Here is a 14632-nt window from a genome sequence, read left to right as displayed (position 1 = left end):
GTCATACTGCACGCTTGGATTTAGGGCTTGCGCAAGATGTGAAGAGTTACATGCATATAGAAACACGGTAGGGAATGAGACAGCTGTCTGGTCTTGAGAGGCACAGGGTAACCGAGACGCACACAGGCAAAATGCTGTGCCTTATTTGTCATCAGTGCCAGATAGAAAGAAAAGAAAGAAACAGTCCAGAAAGGCGTACTGCTTTTCGTCGCCACACCCCATCCGCCTGTGCTGTCGGAGCCTCTTTTCCACCCTTTCAAGCCACCTATTTTGTCCAATGTTATGCGTCGGTGAACGCGCCCAACCATGACACAGGTAGAGAGGAGGCCGCAGAGAGGCTGGTGAGGGTTCTTAGAGCACCGCGGTCGGTTATGTGCCGTTTATCATCGCCTATAATTGGTACCTGTTACCACCCGTACTGGTCGGCGCGGAGCTACAGCTTCGCCGAAGTTCAATTACTTGTTTGTCGATTAGTAAACTTGTGCTTTAGCATGAAAGTATCGCACCTGACGGAGCAGCTGAAAACCCGTAATAAAGCTGACAATCAATTTCACGACTGCTTTTACATTCCCTCCTGTCATGGAATTTCTTGTCCAAAGAAGAGTAAAGAACGGCTCGTTTGCGTGAGATTACTCTCCTTCTTGTATGACAACACCAAATAGCAGCACCCGGTCAGATTTCTTAATGTTTTTTTTCTGGAATCATTTTTCAGTTCATCAGTGCCCAATTCCCTTCGCTTCTTATCTTTTATTTACTTGCCTGTAATGATTGCTTCAGCGGTGACTGCCTATATTTAATAAGAAGGGGATTGAAGACGGGAGAACAGTTTTCGCGGTCCGAGGTCCACAACAGGCGCGGACACCAGAAAAAATATCCGTTAATTGTTCACCAACCTAATTTATAGCTATATTTCGCTAACTATGTGATTATGAATTCCAGTCTGTCATTGCCAATGGGAAATCTCTAAAAGGAACTATATTCAGTGCACGAGTTCGCGGGATCGAATACCGGACACGGCGGCCGCATTTCGATGGGGGGCGAAATGCTAAAAGACCCGTGTACTTAGATATAGGTGCACGTTAAAGGCCGATCCACACGACGGACCAAATTGCTCTTTTGGACCGCAGTCCGCGCATCACATGATAGAACGTCACCAGTTCGTGCGTACCGCCATTGGCCCGCGCAGGACCGCGGCCCTCGCGGTCCTACAAATCCCGGAGGCTTTTCCCGCTTCAGTTTTGGTGGCGGACCGCATGCAAACCGCAGCGATTTTTGCGTAGCCAACAAATGTTGTCCGGCGACAGAGTGTCTTCAGCCAAACCCAATCTAGTTTTTGGCTCAGCAAAAGCCAGTCGTTTCATGTCCACCGTTCCGCCTACACGTGCGTGCAGCATATATATTTTTTAAACACCGTGTCCTCTTGCAGTGACGAGGAGGTTTTTTATTTTGTATCCCTCGTTGAGCAGTTCTCGGCTTTGTGGGATTCGAGCCGGAATGATAACAATGCTAACACTCAGGCCGAGAGTGTAGCTGGTTGGTCTGCTCTGCCGTCTGCTATGGCGGTCCGCCGTTGTGGATGTGTTCTGCGCCGGACCGGACCGCGGCAGGCCGTGACGTCGCTTCACGTGACCTATCGGCCCGCGGACTTGGTCCGTCGTGTAGATCGGCCTTAAAGAACCCCAGGTGATCAAAATTCCCGGAGTCCTGTACTACGGCGTGGCTCATACTCAGGAGATGGTTTTGGCACGTAAAACCCCATAAGTAAAAGGAACTATAATGGCGAGTTCACAGAAAATCAGTTGTTAATATCGAAAGCCTTTACCTAATGCCTGCTGAAGCGGCGTTCAGGCCATTTAGAGCGCGAAACCGGAATCGATCGTATCGGGAGTTCACGTAACCACACCCCGAGGCTGCGTCACCTGGTGACCTGTTGCACATGTGACACCAACCTGTGGCGCGCCCGTCGGCAGCGCCAGCCTAACGTACGCGAAGTGATCTCGGCTGGCGGCTCACGCTTGGTTCGTCGTCTCATAAAAGAAGACGAATTCTCTTTAGATCTCGTTGATAACGTATTGTGGCAGCTGGGCATAGCCAGAGCCTGTATCAAAATGATACTTTTTTGGCACTGCGGCTCTGGTTAGCTTAATGCACTTTGTTAAACAACGGTGGTGAAAATATAAAACCGCGAAAGATTCGACAAAAGATTTCAACATAACTACACCACTTTTTTTTGCAGTTAACAACAAGAACTAATGTTTCCCAGATTTAATTACCTGCAATATGCCAGGTGATCCTTGCCTTAGTTCAAACGAAAGTTTCTACAAAAGGAACCGCTTCGTCATAGAGAGCGCATGGCGCTCATGTCAGTTTCATCACTTGAAGGGACGGGCACGTACGAATATCAGTATTATGCTGCTATACTGAATTGTTCAGTGGGTGGCAAATGTCTTGGTCAGGAAATTGAAGCACAGAATTAGTAATGAAGTGCAGAAGTAGGTGGCGCAAGTATCCAGCTTTCCGTACGCTCGCATGTGCGCTCGCTGTCTTCGCACTTTCATCAACGGTTGCCAGCACGGCGGCGTGGACTACTCAGTGATGTAAAACGATGTGAGGTAAAAAAGTTCGGAAAGCGAGATGCTTCGGCGGTCTTACTTCATTAACATAGTAATCAATTTCGAGGCATACCTCCACGAAATATGTTTCGTGCTGCGCGGATCTTCCAGTCTGCAGTCATGTTCACTATTTTTTTTTTACAGTGAGTTGATTAGCATGCACGCAGCCTACTGTTGCAGCGTGCACTTTGTATGCATAAGGAGACGCGTGCCAGCACATATTCATTAGCAAGCAGTGCTCCAAGCAGCGATTAGTGAGCCGCTGGTGATGCGGCTGAGCCAGCCTTTTCCACTTGCCGCGGTTATTACGCATTCGATACACGGACGCCCCCGTCTCTGAGGAAGCGCGTTCGGCCCACATCGAACGCCAGCGCCGCGAACAAAGCGAGCGCCACACTGAACGTGCATTATCGTCGCAGGCGCCGCATATCGATCTACGATAACATCAGCATACAGTCTCTCACAAAAGTTACTAGATGGAAATAGAGGGCGGCACACGGGAGATACAAGCAGCACGATTCAGCTAGCACTGTATAATGATTGTCAGCGCGTGAATTTCGCTTAACTTCATCCTTCGAACGGGCCTTGTGACATCATAAAGTGATGCCTTTCCGGAAAATATTGTGTCACAAATGCCAAAATTTTTTGCGATGATCATGCGTGCGTGCGACAAACAAGATCGCTTCAAAATTTAAGCAAGAACGACACGTAATTCAGTTTCTTGACTTTTTCTTGGTCTTTGAAGAAAATCACGTTTGTTGGCAGTACTTCCCAAGATCTTCGAAGCCATTGCTAAACTTTCAATCCAAGCATTCCAAAGTAGTAAAAAACGGAATTGCCATGTCGTGCCTAAAGACTTCTCTCACCAGATCCTGCCTGCACAAAATGAGCGCTAGTTTTAATGCGCAGGTCCGGCGCCTATTAGAAGCAGATTATCCTAGTGTAGCAGTGGCCACTGTGGCTGAGCGCCTAAAGCAGTCGGTTTTGAGGGGGATGGACGTGATTACAGAAAGCAGTAATAGCAAAAAAATAGTAGTGGCTATTCCATACATTCATTCAGTGTCGCACAGGCATAAAAAAGTTACAAGTAGATATCATGTCAATGTTGCTTTCACTGCTCCCAATGAGCTAGGTAAGATATGCGCTGCCGTACAGAGAAAAAGGAGCAGGTAAAAGGCAAGAAAGAACAGATATTTGTCTAGTGAAGCACAATAAGAACAACAGTTTTACTGACTGTCGTATGGGAGTGGTTTATAAAATCGCCCTTGGCTGTGGCAGTTCTGGATGCCTCACGTATTTTTTGCATAATACATTATTTATGTGTGCAGGTACCCAATCACGTACCCTAAGCGAGCAAACTTCAGCCTTAGTGTCCCAATGTACGTAATGTCATCTGGTCATTCTGCAGCCTGCATTTTATCATGCTGTTTTTATGCGAAGCATATTACGAGAGCTCAACCCAGCTCCTCAGGCGCGGCGGTGTCGCCATGAAACCACGTGACACCGTGACGTCACGACAGAGGAGAAGTTGCTTTGGCTCAACTCTTGCAAGACGGGCTGGGTGGGAATCGAACCAGGGTCTCCGGAGTGTGGGACGGAGACGCTACCACTGAGCCACGAGTACGATGCTTCAAAGCGGTACAAAAGCGCCTCTAGTGAATGCGGTGTTGCCTTAGAAACGAGCTGTTTCTAAGGCGTGCGTCTCTTGCTCAGGCGCACATTTCGTTGCCGCGCCGAACGCTGCTTTGCTCGACGCTCACCGCGTCCAATGCGGGCCGCGTAGTCGCTGCCCTGTAGCCCATTGTCTTACACCCCTTGGCGGGTCGACGGGAACGCTGTTGCGTTCCACTCTTGAAGGCGAAGCAGTAATGCATGAGTTGTTTCTTCGTCTAGCCGAACCAAATATAGCCAAGCAACAGCGGTTCACCAGGCTAAACAGTGGTTCAACAACTAAAATAAAGGCTAGTATGCTTCGCATCCTGGGCTTAACCTTACCTAAGCCACAGCCATTTTTTTTTTCGCTCACTGCCTGTTCTCCGCACAGGCCCACATGTTTAGTTGCACCCTTGAGCGGCACCCAACTCCTGGCAGCTACAAGTAATACATTCTGTATACGCATACTTGCACCAAACAGCCTACACCTGTATTTTGTCTCACGACATATCTGCCCGTTGTACCTCATGTAGGTGCAGTGCAAGATGCGACTTGCAGTAGCCTGAAAGCGTTATCATCACAAGGTAAAACGGTGTTGCTTACTCTGCGTCCTGCATATATTTGACTCGGAGTCCCGTTTCTCTGCTTTTTGTAGAATTACCGGCTCCTGTTGGGGCTCTGGACCACCTCCATCTTCTTTCCTCAGTAGCTGCTCACATTGAAGGTAGATTTTTCTATCTTTCAACAACCTTCAAATAAAGTAGAAATTATCGTCACCTCTATGTGCTCTCTTAGATGCTGTACCAGATATTTCGCAACTCTTCGTGCAGGTTCAAAAGCCTCTGCTGCCTCCTACCCTTGAGCTTCAATCACTGGACAATGGTGAGTGTCCATTACCACGCGCATCAATGTAGTGTGACATTTCCTATACATTTCTCTCTCCATAGCTCATGCATGTGCTCACCCAGACGAGACATGCAATGGGGTTAAAACTTTGCCTTTGCAACGTAAAGGCAATTTCCAGTGGTTAACTGTCATGCAATATTCAAAAGATGCTGCTACAAGAACAACAGGAAGACAGGACGAGGAAATGTTCTCTGTCCTCCTTGTTGTGTTGCAGAACCCTCGCTTAAATATAGCATGCAAATTCAACTAGCCGGACAACTTAAGCTACTGAAGTTGTCATGCTTAGCAATTTTCATGCTCTGTACAGAGTCCCAGGCATCTGGTAGATCTTGGAATGCATTATGTAACCGCGCAAATGGCAATGGCTGAAGAAGGAAACACACAGGACAAGCGCGGAACTTCAACTCAGATTTACTGAGTTGACAACTGAAGTTGTCATGCTTAGTAGTTTTCATGCTCTGTGCAGAGTCCCAGGCTCCTGGTAGATCTTGGAATGCATTATGTAACCGCGCAAATGGTAATGGATGAAGAAGGAAACACACAGGACAAGCGCGGAACTTCAACTCAGATTTACTGAGTTGACAACTGAAGTTGTCATGCTTTGTATTGTCATGCTTTGTAGTTTTCATGCTCTGTGCAGAGTCCCAGGCTCCTGGTAGATCTTGGAATGCATTATGTAACCGCGCAAATGGCAATGGGTGAAGAAGGAAACACACAGGACAAGCGCGGAACTTCAACTCAGATTTACTGAGTTGCAAGCCACAACATGTATAAATGTGTTATTTTCCTGTGTGTTTCCTTCCTCGTCCGTTGTTAGCGCGGTTACATAATGCGTTCCAATATCGACCACCAACTAGCCCGCCTCTCCTTGGCAAATATCCTGGTGGATGAGAACATCTCACTGTGCCTCCAAGTGGCGTTCAGCTTCTTTTGAAAGCAAGCAAGCAAGCAAAGCAAAGCAAAGCAAAGCAAAGCAAGCAAAGCAAGCAAAGCAAGCAAAGCATGCAAGCAAGCAAGCAAGCAAAGCAAGCAAGCAAGCAAGCCTGTGGTTGTGGCAACGGTTTTGCTGATGTGGGAGATGGCGATCTCGCTTGTCGTCTTCAATGTGCTCGATGAGTGCGTGATTTTCTCGCCAGACGCAAGAGGAAACGAACACGAGTTGTGCTTGCTGCTGCAGTCTGCTTTGTTCTGACAGCTGTCATTTGTAGCCCCCTACGTCTTGCAGTGGCAGTTTCATTTTGTGTGTGTGATTGTTAATGTATTGATTAAGTGCCAGCAGCGCATCCGTGTATCCTCAAATTTTACCTTTTTCTGTTACACGTGAGCCAGCCCGCCATAGTGCGTGGTTTTTGCGTTTCGGCAGGACAGTAAAAGAGAAATGTTCTTTATTTCACATTTTTTATTAGCAAATTTTGTACAGCAAGAGATACAATACACAAAACAATGCTGCAGACGAGAGTATGTCGTATGTACGCATAGGATAAACACAGCGCATACTTTAGCCGCGCTTAAATAACGAAGCTTCTTACAATTTCTTAATAGCAAAAGTAATGTTTTTTATTTGTATTTCACAATCATACAAACGCAAATCTTTTGTCGCAACAGTTATCTGTGATTATTATATAAAAATCATATCATTAAACGAGACCGGTCGAAAGGCTGAAGACAGCACATTCCGCATACCCAAACACAGGCGAGACAGAGATTCGGGGGAGGTGGAGTTGTCCATGCTGGAACTGGGGTCTGAAAAAAATGGTGGTAATAGGTTATACGCTTACACACAACGGAAATGATGGAATAAATTTCGGCGCTGTTTCCCCGAAACAGTGCTTTAACTTCATGTACGTCAACTCTCATTTTAATTTTTCTGTGGGACTTATACTACAAATATCTCACGTAAATTTAGCAATTCAAATTCTTATTTTAACTGCTACTATAATAATGTAACAGGCTTAGGGATGCTGCTTTCTTTCTACAGGCGTGTAAAAAATACCGCTCAGCTTGGTAAGCTAATTTTTGTTGATGCGTTTATTTATTTCTTATCCACTTGTAAATGCGGCACTATAACCGATTAGTTTGTACACCCTTTTATTCAATTCCTGTCTTCTTCGTTCTGCCGAATGCCGATAACAGGAAGACTAGCTCCGAAAAGTAGTAAGCCACTGGTTCTATGAGCATTTGCTACTGTAGAAGAATTTGTCCTGCGCAGGGGGAGTCAAACATTGTGGGAACACTGTAGTGCGAGCCTCGATAAGCGCCGACTTTAGCACCTAGCTTCGCCGGCACTGCGAGGAAGCGCGACTTGCCACTATGGCTAATTCGCTCGTTCTCATAAAAATCTGCTTGGCTGCTTATGGTTCTCAATTAACAAGTACGACCATCGCGTCTGAATGCACGGTGAAGGAGAAGAGGCAAACAGGCTGCTCTTTTGGCTACACAGAAAAGATTTCGCTTCGCAGCGTAAAATGCGCTCGGCGCCGGAACAGACGACGCAAAAAAAAAAAACGGCGCTTTCAAGACTTTTTGAGGCATCGCCGTGCTGCTTCGATGTATTTCAGCACTTCGCGAAGCTTTAGGTGGATCGCAATGACTAAACAAGAAAAACAAGCTAGCACAATGCTGTTTAACCTTACTCCCTCGTCCGTGCAGCAAACATTCGTACATCTTCATCAAAGATAACTTATCAGTTTTTTTATTCTACCATAAAACGAACAGCATTCGTCAAGATACAAAGAAGCTCAATTTCCGTCAGCGGGTTAGCTAGCGCTCACTCGACTGCTGTCCATAAGTAGCTTCAACGTATTCACGCACCGCAGACAAATGAACGGCGTACGGACGACCCTTCTTTTGTCTTATAGCCGTTTCGATAAGGTTAGGGCCTATTCGACACGCGAAGAGTGCATAAAAAGCGCGCTAGCCTTTCATTCTCTTGGAAGCGGAAAAAGGGTTGCCCTGCTGTCTCTCCTCGCGTTGAGCCACCAGAGCCGCGCAGAACGCCTTGTGGCCTTTCCTATGTTTTTCATACATCCCTGGAACAATGGCCAATACAGAAAGGAAATGCGTCAGCGAACAGTACAAGTTAAAGGCGTGCAGGTTTGAAGAGGAGGCCAGCAGCAGAGGAACAGAACGGCTGCGGAAGCGATTACCGCGAAAGCCTCGCTCGCACGTGTTCCCAATGAAACGCCCAAGAACAAACGAACAGCAAATGCGCACCCGAAAAAGAAAATACGTGGATACACAATTTTTTAGACGAAATTCTCCAATATTGCTTTTAATCATTCGTAGGCTGCAAGGATAGAGCCATAAATGCAAAATGTATTTAATTTGCCGTTGGCCACCAAGAAGAAAAAAAAGAAATCATGGCGACACTTTTTGCCAGATAGCGAAACTAGCTCAGCTGTTCACCCAGTGCCTAAACTTCATCCTTCTCTCTTTAAAGGGCTTCGGGAATTAAAGGGCTTCGCCGTGACAGCATGACGGGTGCGCACCTATAATTGCTATAAATATCGGATGCACACGCTATGCATACCGACGGCAGCGCCACATCACAGAGCCTGGCGCGCGAGTGGAATCGCAACTTGTAGGAAGCGTTGCGCATTCACGATGCCCTCTACTCACCGTTTATCTCGATGCAAGCGTTTACACGTTGTACGTATAAATAAGTGAATAAATAAATCAGTAAATAAATAAATTTTATATACGTACATATATATACTATAAAGAAGACAGAGCGGAGCTCGGGCTGGTGTGCTCGATCGGCCAGCACGAGAAAGCAGAAGACGAGGAGTTATAAAACAGCCAGCCCGGTCGGCGGGTGTTCTCTGTTTCTCCTTTACAATTGTGCAGTATACTAGTACACTGTAACATTGACGCAGTTGCGGAACACGGAGCCATGGAATCTTAATTCGCCTCCGTTCACGAGCCTTCGAAGCGGACGCGTCCCTTCGGACTCGCAGTCACTACGGCCCAGGGACGGCGTCCAAGCATCCACGGTGGCTCCACGCCAGGACTGCAACGCCGAACTTGCCGGGGCCTGGTCCACGCTGGCACAACAGCCGAACATTATGACAAGCAGCTCTACTTCCGACAATGGGTGCGCCTTACTTACTCCACACTTAAGAGCAATTCTAGAGTTTCATGGGTTTAAGGATCTCCCCACCACCTAGCCTGCACCGTTGATTCTGTTGCTGCAAAATAGTCTTGATGAGAGTACATCAACAAATCCATCGCAGAAGGGCGACTCCGAGGAGCTGCTGAGGCTTGGTATTGCTTCCATGGAAGCAAATATGCGTCGTGGCCAACTCGGGGCGGCGGTTTTGATTTTGATGCCCGCATTTGCAGATCTTACGAGTGCTTATGGCGCTCGGTTCATGGAGATGCGGTCACGCCGAGAAGGTGCCACAGAAGACATCGGCACCTATATCTACGACATGCTACGCCTCCTACATGCTTGCGAAGTTGCCTGTACCTTTCTGGCAGCGCGGCAGTATGTCGTCGATGGCGTACATGACCCAACGCACTCGGCCATACTTTCTGCGTAGGCAGTGCAGGATGAAATGTAGACTTTCATGTGACGGGCGGGCATATGGTCTTAGGACACTGCTAGTCAGTGCCTGGATGCAGGCTTCTCACAAGAGCTCACTACATCGCGACGCGGATGCTTTTCGAGCGTGCGCTTCAGTCATGAACATAATTAAGACCTGCCCGCAGGTGCCCCGTATAGCCATCCAATACCAAACGCTGCCGCTGACAACAGTTGAGGTCCACGTCGAAAACACTTGGAAAAGAATCCAATCGCGATGAGTTTCTTCGAAACTGCCAAGAACCAAAAAGATTCTCTCATTCAACGCAAAGACCCACCGGGAATGGTTTTATCGACCAAATAATCGACTCGACCTCCTTAAAGGGGCGCTAAAGGTTACCAGAAACTCAAGTTAAAGGGGTAGAGCAATGTTCTAGAACGTCTAAGGCGTCAATATAATCGCGAACAGAGCTTTAGTAACCGAGAAATTGAGGTAAATGCATGACACGATTTGAGACCCTCCAGCGACATTCCGGTACTAGCCCGATGACGAAAGCACTCCTCGTAATTTGTGTTACTAATACTCAACTACTCGTATTAAAAATATAATTTCATTCGATTATAAGACGGAAAAAAATGCTACTTGTCTACGTGTATTCGATTCTAAGAAAAAATAACATTTTGACGTTACCCTTCCGTAATATGGGTAGTCGAAAGGTTTCGTTTTCGCTCGACTTTGTGCGCTCGACTCTGCGCCGCGCACGCTTTGGAGTTTCAGTAGTTTCGTTATCGCGTCGTGCTGTGCGGGTTCTGCTGGCTCGCGAAACTTTCATTTGGAGCAAGCAGCGAGAATTCCACGTCCATGTGATGTCGTGGGAAGCCCTCGTTGCTTTCCCGCTCCGGAGAGCCGGTGTCGAGGCCGCCGTCGTAGTACAAAACTACGCCGGCAGCGCGAGCCCTCAGCAGCAGGTCGCGCTCGTCAGTGCTCAAATCGCTGAAGTTGAGCCCACCATCGCGAGCCGAACTGTCGTTGTCAGGGTCTATTGCGACGAGCGTCGAAGTTTGCGGCATAGAATGAAGTACCAGCTTATGGCCGCGCGTTTCTCCTTCCGCTAGCCACCATACTCCCGCTTTCGCTCTGCTGTCGGCTCTGTCTTGACTCTCTTTCTGGCTGTGCGTTTGCGTTTTGCGCAGAAAAGCCATAGCGCCGTCTGCGGACGCCGTTCTACTCACCGATGGCGCAACTTCACTATGAGACCATGATGTCAGTACTCCTCGATCGGAGGGCGGGCGATTTGAACTTCCCTAGAGGTACGCGGACGCTTCAGAACGCATTTTCTCTTAAAATAAGTCTCTCCTTGGCACGAAACAAGCGTTTCGAGGTTTCTGGGATGGTATTGCAACAGTCCACGTTGACGTAATAGTAACCTTTAGTGTCCCCTTAACGCCAATCCCATGTCTTCCAATACATCCCAGGCTAATCTCGTTTTAACTTACTCTGCGCCAGGACCAAAGGTGGCTGCTGTATTGAAACGACACCATAACATCCGAACACAAAGCGAACGCTAAAAAAATATTTTACTAGAACCACCGAGGGTCGTCTGCAGACGGCCAAGAAACCTCCGCGATAACCTTTCATCTCCAAAGTTCGCCGTCTGTAAGCACAATAGCCGCACTTCTAGTGGGAAATCGCTGTGCAAGGTGTATGCCCACATGGGGACGACGCAAATCGTCACCAGGTCATCCACTGGCTCTTAGGTAAAATAAAGCTGTTGCAGTCCCAACATAGTATATATACATGATTAAATGCGATACCTGTAGCATGCAATGTGACCAAACAATAACGTCGTTTACAACGCGATTTAATAACCATAAGTGTCATGCCAAAACACTCCCGAAATTGGCCCTATCAAAACACGTCATGACGCCTGGTCACTCACTTGATAAAGTTAAGGCAACGATATTGCAATCCTTATCCTTCCTTTTGCGCTCGCTATACAAGATGTATTTATTGCAGGCTGTCTTTTCTTTCCTTTACACACGTACATAAAATTAGTTAGAAAACAGACAGACAGACAGACAAAGAACTTTAATTACAAGGTCCTGAGAAGCTTTGCCCTAGGGCAGAGCTGCGGGCCGCTCCCACGTGGGGACGGGTAGGCCGAGCCTAACCGCCGCATCGTGGGCTCTCTGGACAGCCCAGGTTTGACGTGAAAGGTCTGAGCTCTGGATGGCAGAGCTCCATTCTTCTTCTGTGATGCGATTGGGTCCCTGTAACGAGGGGCATCGCCAGAGCATGTGTGCGAGATTGCTAACAGCCCCACAGTGGGGGCAAGTAGAGCTAAAAGCCTCTGGAGTGATCGTGTGGAAAAGGGCCAGGTTTGGATAGCACTTAGTCTGAAGCATGCGTAAAGTGGATGCCAGAGGTCTAGGCAGTTTGCTGTGAGGGGGCGGATAAGTCCTCCTACCCAGGTGATAGTGCGTAGTAATTTCGCTGAAAGTAGTGAGAGTGTCCCGAAACTCGAGGACCCCGGAGTCTGAGCTCGATCCTGCTCCCGCGCGGTGGGTTAGTGCGCGCGCTTGGGAGTGGGCGATGTCATTGAGATTGGGAAACGAGTCAAGCTGGGGTTCGAGGTGAGCCGGAAACCACGTGATGGTGTGCGGAGAGATGATCTTGTTCTTGAGAATCTTGTGAGCCTCTTCAGCGATGGATCCTGAAGCGAAAGCCCTGACCGCCGATCTCGAATCGGTGAAGATTTGTGATCTGCTGTTGTCTAGGAGTGCTATAGCAACTGCGAACTGCTCCGCTCTGGTTGGTGTTGAGCACTTCAGGGAAGCCGCATTCACTATCTGTCCGTTGTGGTCAACGAGGGCAATAGCGAAGTTAGACGACTGTCCATATTGGGCGGCGTCGACAAAACATGCCGAGTAGGGATCGTCCTTGGTACGCTTGAGGAGTGCGAGGGCTCTTGCCCTGCGTCTGCCTACGTTGTGTTGAGGATTAACGTTACGAGGAAACGGTGCATCTCGTATGTTGTTCATTTGATCTTCTGAAATTTCATATTTCTGCTCTTCCATGAGGATAGGGTTGATCCCAAGAACCGCCAGGATCTTCTTTCCAGCCGGCGTACAGGATAGACGGGCCAGTTGGGCTGACTCCTGGGCCTCAATTATCTTGTCCAATGTGTTGTGCACTCCTAGTTGCATAAGGAGATCCGTACTCGCCCGTAACGGAATGCCTAGTACTTTTTTTATACTTTTTCTGATGAGCGTGTTTAATCGTTTCTTCTCGGAGTTATACCAGTTATGCATGGCTGCCACATAAACTATATGACTCATGAGGAAGGCGTGGAACAACCTGAGGAGGTTGTCTTCCTTTAAGCCTCCACGCCTATTCGAGACTCTGTTGATAAGTCTGATCATGTTCTCAGTCTTGGCTGTGAGCTTGTTGAGCGTCGTATTGTTACTGCCATTGGATTCGATGAACATGCCAAGCACGCGAATTGTGTCTACTCTGGGGATGGGACAGCCGCTTTTAGTGTGGAGTTTGATGTTTATTTCTGACAACGGTTTCCAGCCTCTAGGTTTGGGACCTCTCCTGACTGGCCTGTAGAGGAGGAGCTCAGACTTGCTCGGGGAGCATCTAAGCCCCGTATTTTCCAGGTACATCTCTGTTTGCTCTATAGCCTCCTGTAAGCCCAATTCAACAGCTCCTTCGCTTCCTCCGGTGCACCAGATTGTGATATCATCAACGTAGAGCGTATGATTGATCCCTTCTATGTTGGAGAGCCTTTCCGATAGTTTCTTCATGGCGATGTTGAAAAGCAGTGGTGAGACTACCGCTCCTTGTGGCGTGCCTCTGGGGCCCAAAATGAAATTGTCGGACTTGAGGTCACCGATTTTGAGCGTGGCCTTGCGATCCCGTAGGAACGAGCTAATGTATCTGTGGAAGGCGTCTCCCAAATTGAGCTCGGAAATGGAGTTAAGAATGTGAGCATGGGATACATTGTCAAAGGCCTTCTCCAGGTCTAAGCCTAAGATGCCTCTTACATCTCTTGTGGTGTTGTCAATGATTTGACACTTGATAAGCTTCATCACGTCTTGCGTTGACAGGGCAGGACGAAAGCCAATCATGTTGTACGGAAACAATCCTTGTTTCTCGATGTGCTTGGAAATTCGATCGTGTATAACATGTTCCGCTACTTTCCCCACGCAGGACGTGAGTGAAATGGGTCTGAGGTTTGAGAGACTTGGGGGCCTTCCAGGCTTTGGAATGAGGATGACCGAGGCCATTTTCCAGGACTCCGGAACAAGCCCTCGTTCCCATATTCCATTAATCTCCTCTGTCAACCATTCTATGGAGAAGTCGACCAGGTTTCTGAGGGCCCGGTTGGGGATGCCATCAGGACCAGGGGCTGACCTGTCATTTAGACTCTGGAGAGCTTCCCTTACTTCGCATGCCTTGAAGGGGTTATCTAGCTCGGGGCAAGATGAACCTTTGTAGGGGGGATAGTCTTCGTCACTCGAGTTGCCCAGTGGCAGATACTTGCGAGCGAGTCTGTCGAGTATGGTCTGCAATGTCTCTGATTGTGATGCCTGGTGTAGAACCTTCGCTATCACTTGTCTTTGGTTTGACTTGGTGTTGGTATCATCGAGCAGATGCTTGAGGAGGTTCCATTTAGCTCCAACTCTCATCTGGCCATCCACGGAATTGCAGACCTCATCCCACTGTTGTCTGCTCAAGGTTTGGCAGTGATCTTCTATTGTTTTGTTGAGCTCCGCGATCTTTTTTCGGAGCCTTCGGTTGAGTTTCTGCCCTTTCCATCTGTTCAGCAGTGACGTTTTAGCTTCTAGAAGATGAGCGAGGCGGCTATCCATCCTGTCTACCTCCAATTCAGTCTGGATTTTCTTTGTCGCCGCGCTGACATCTTCCTTTAAC

The sequence above is a fragment of the Dermacentor albipictus genome, chromosome 9 (assembly GCF_038994185.2).
Source record: "Dermacentor albipictus isolate Rhodes 1998 colony chromosome 9, USDA_Dalb.pri_finalv2, whole genome shotgun sequence".
In the NCBI taxonomy this organism is placed as follows: Eukaryota; Metazoa; Arthropoda; class Arachnida; order Ixodida; family Ixodidae; genus Dermacentor; species Dermacentor albipictus.
The sequence above is the reverse complement of the archived record's forward strand: the minus strand, read 5'-3'. Positions refer to the sequence as shown.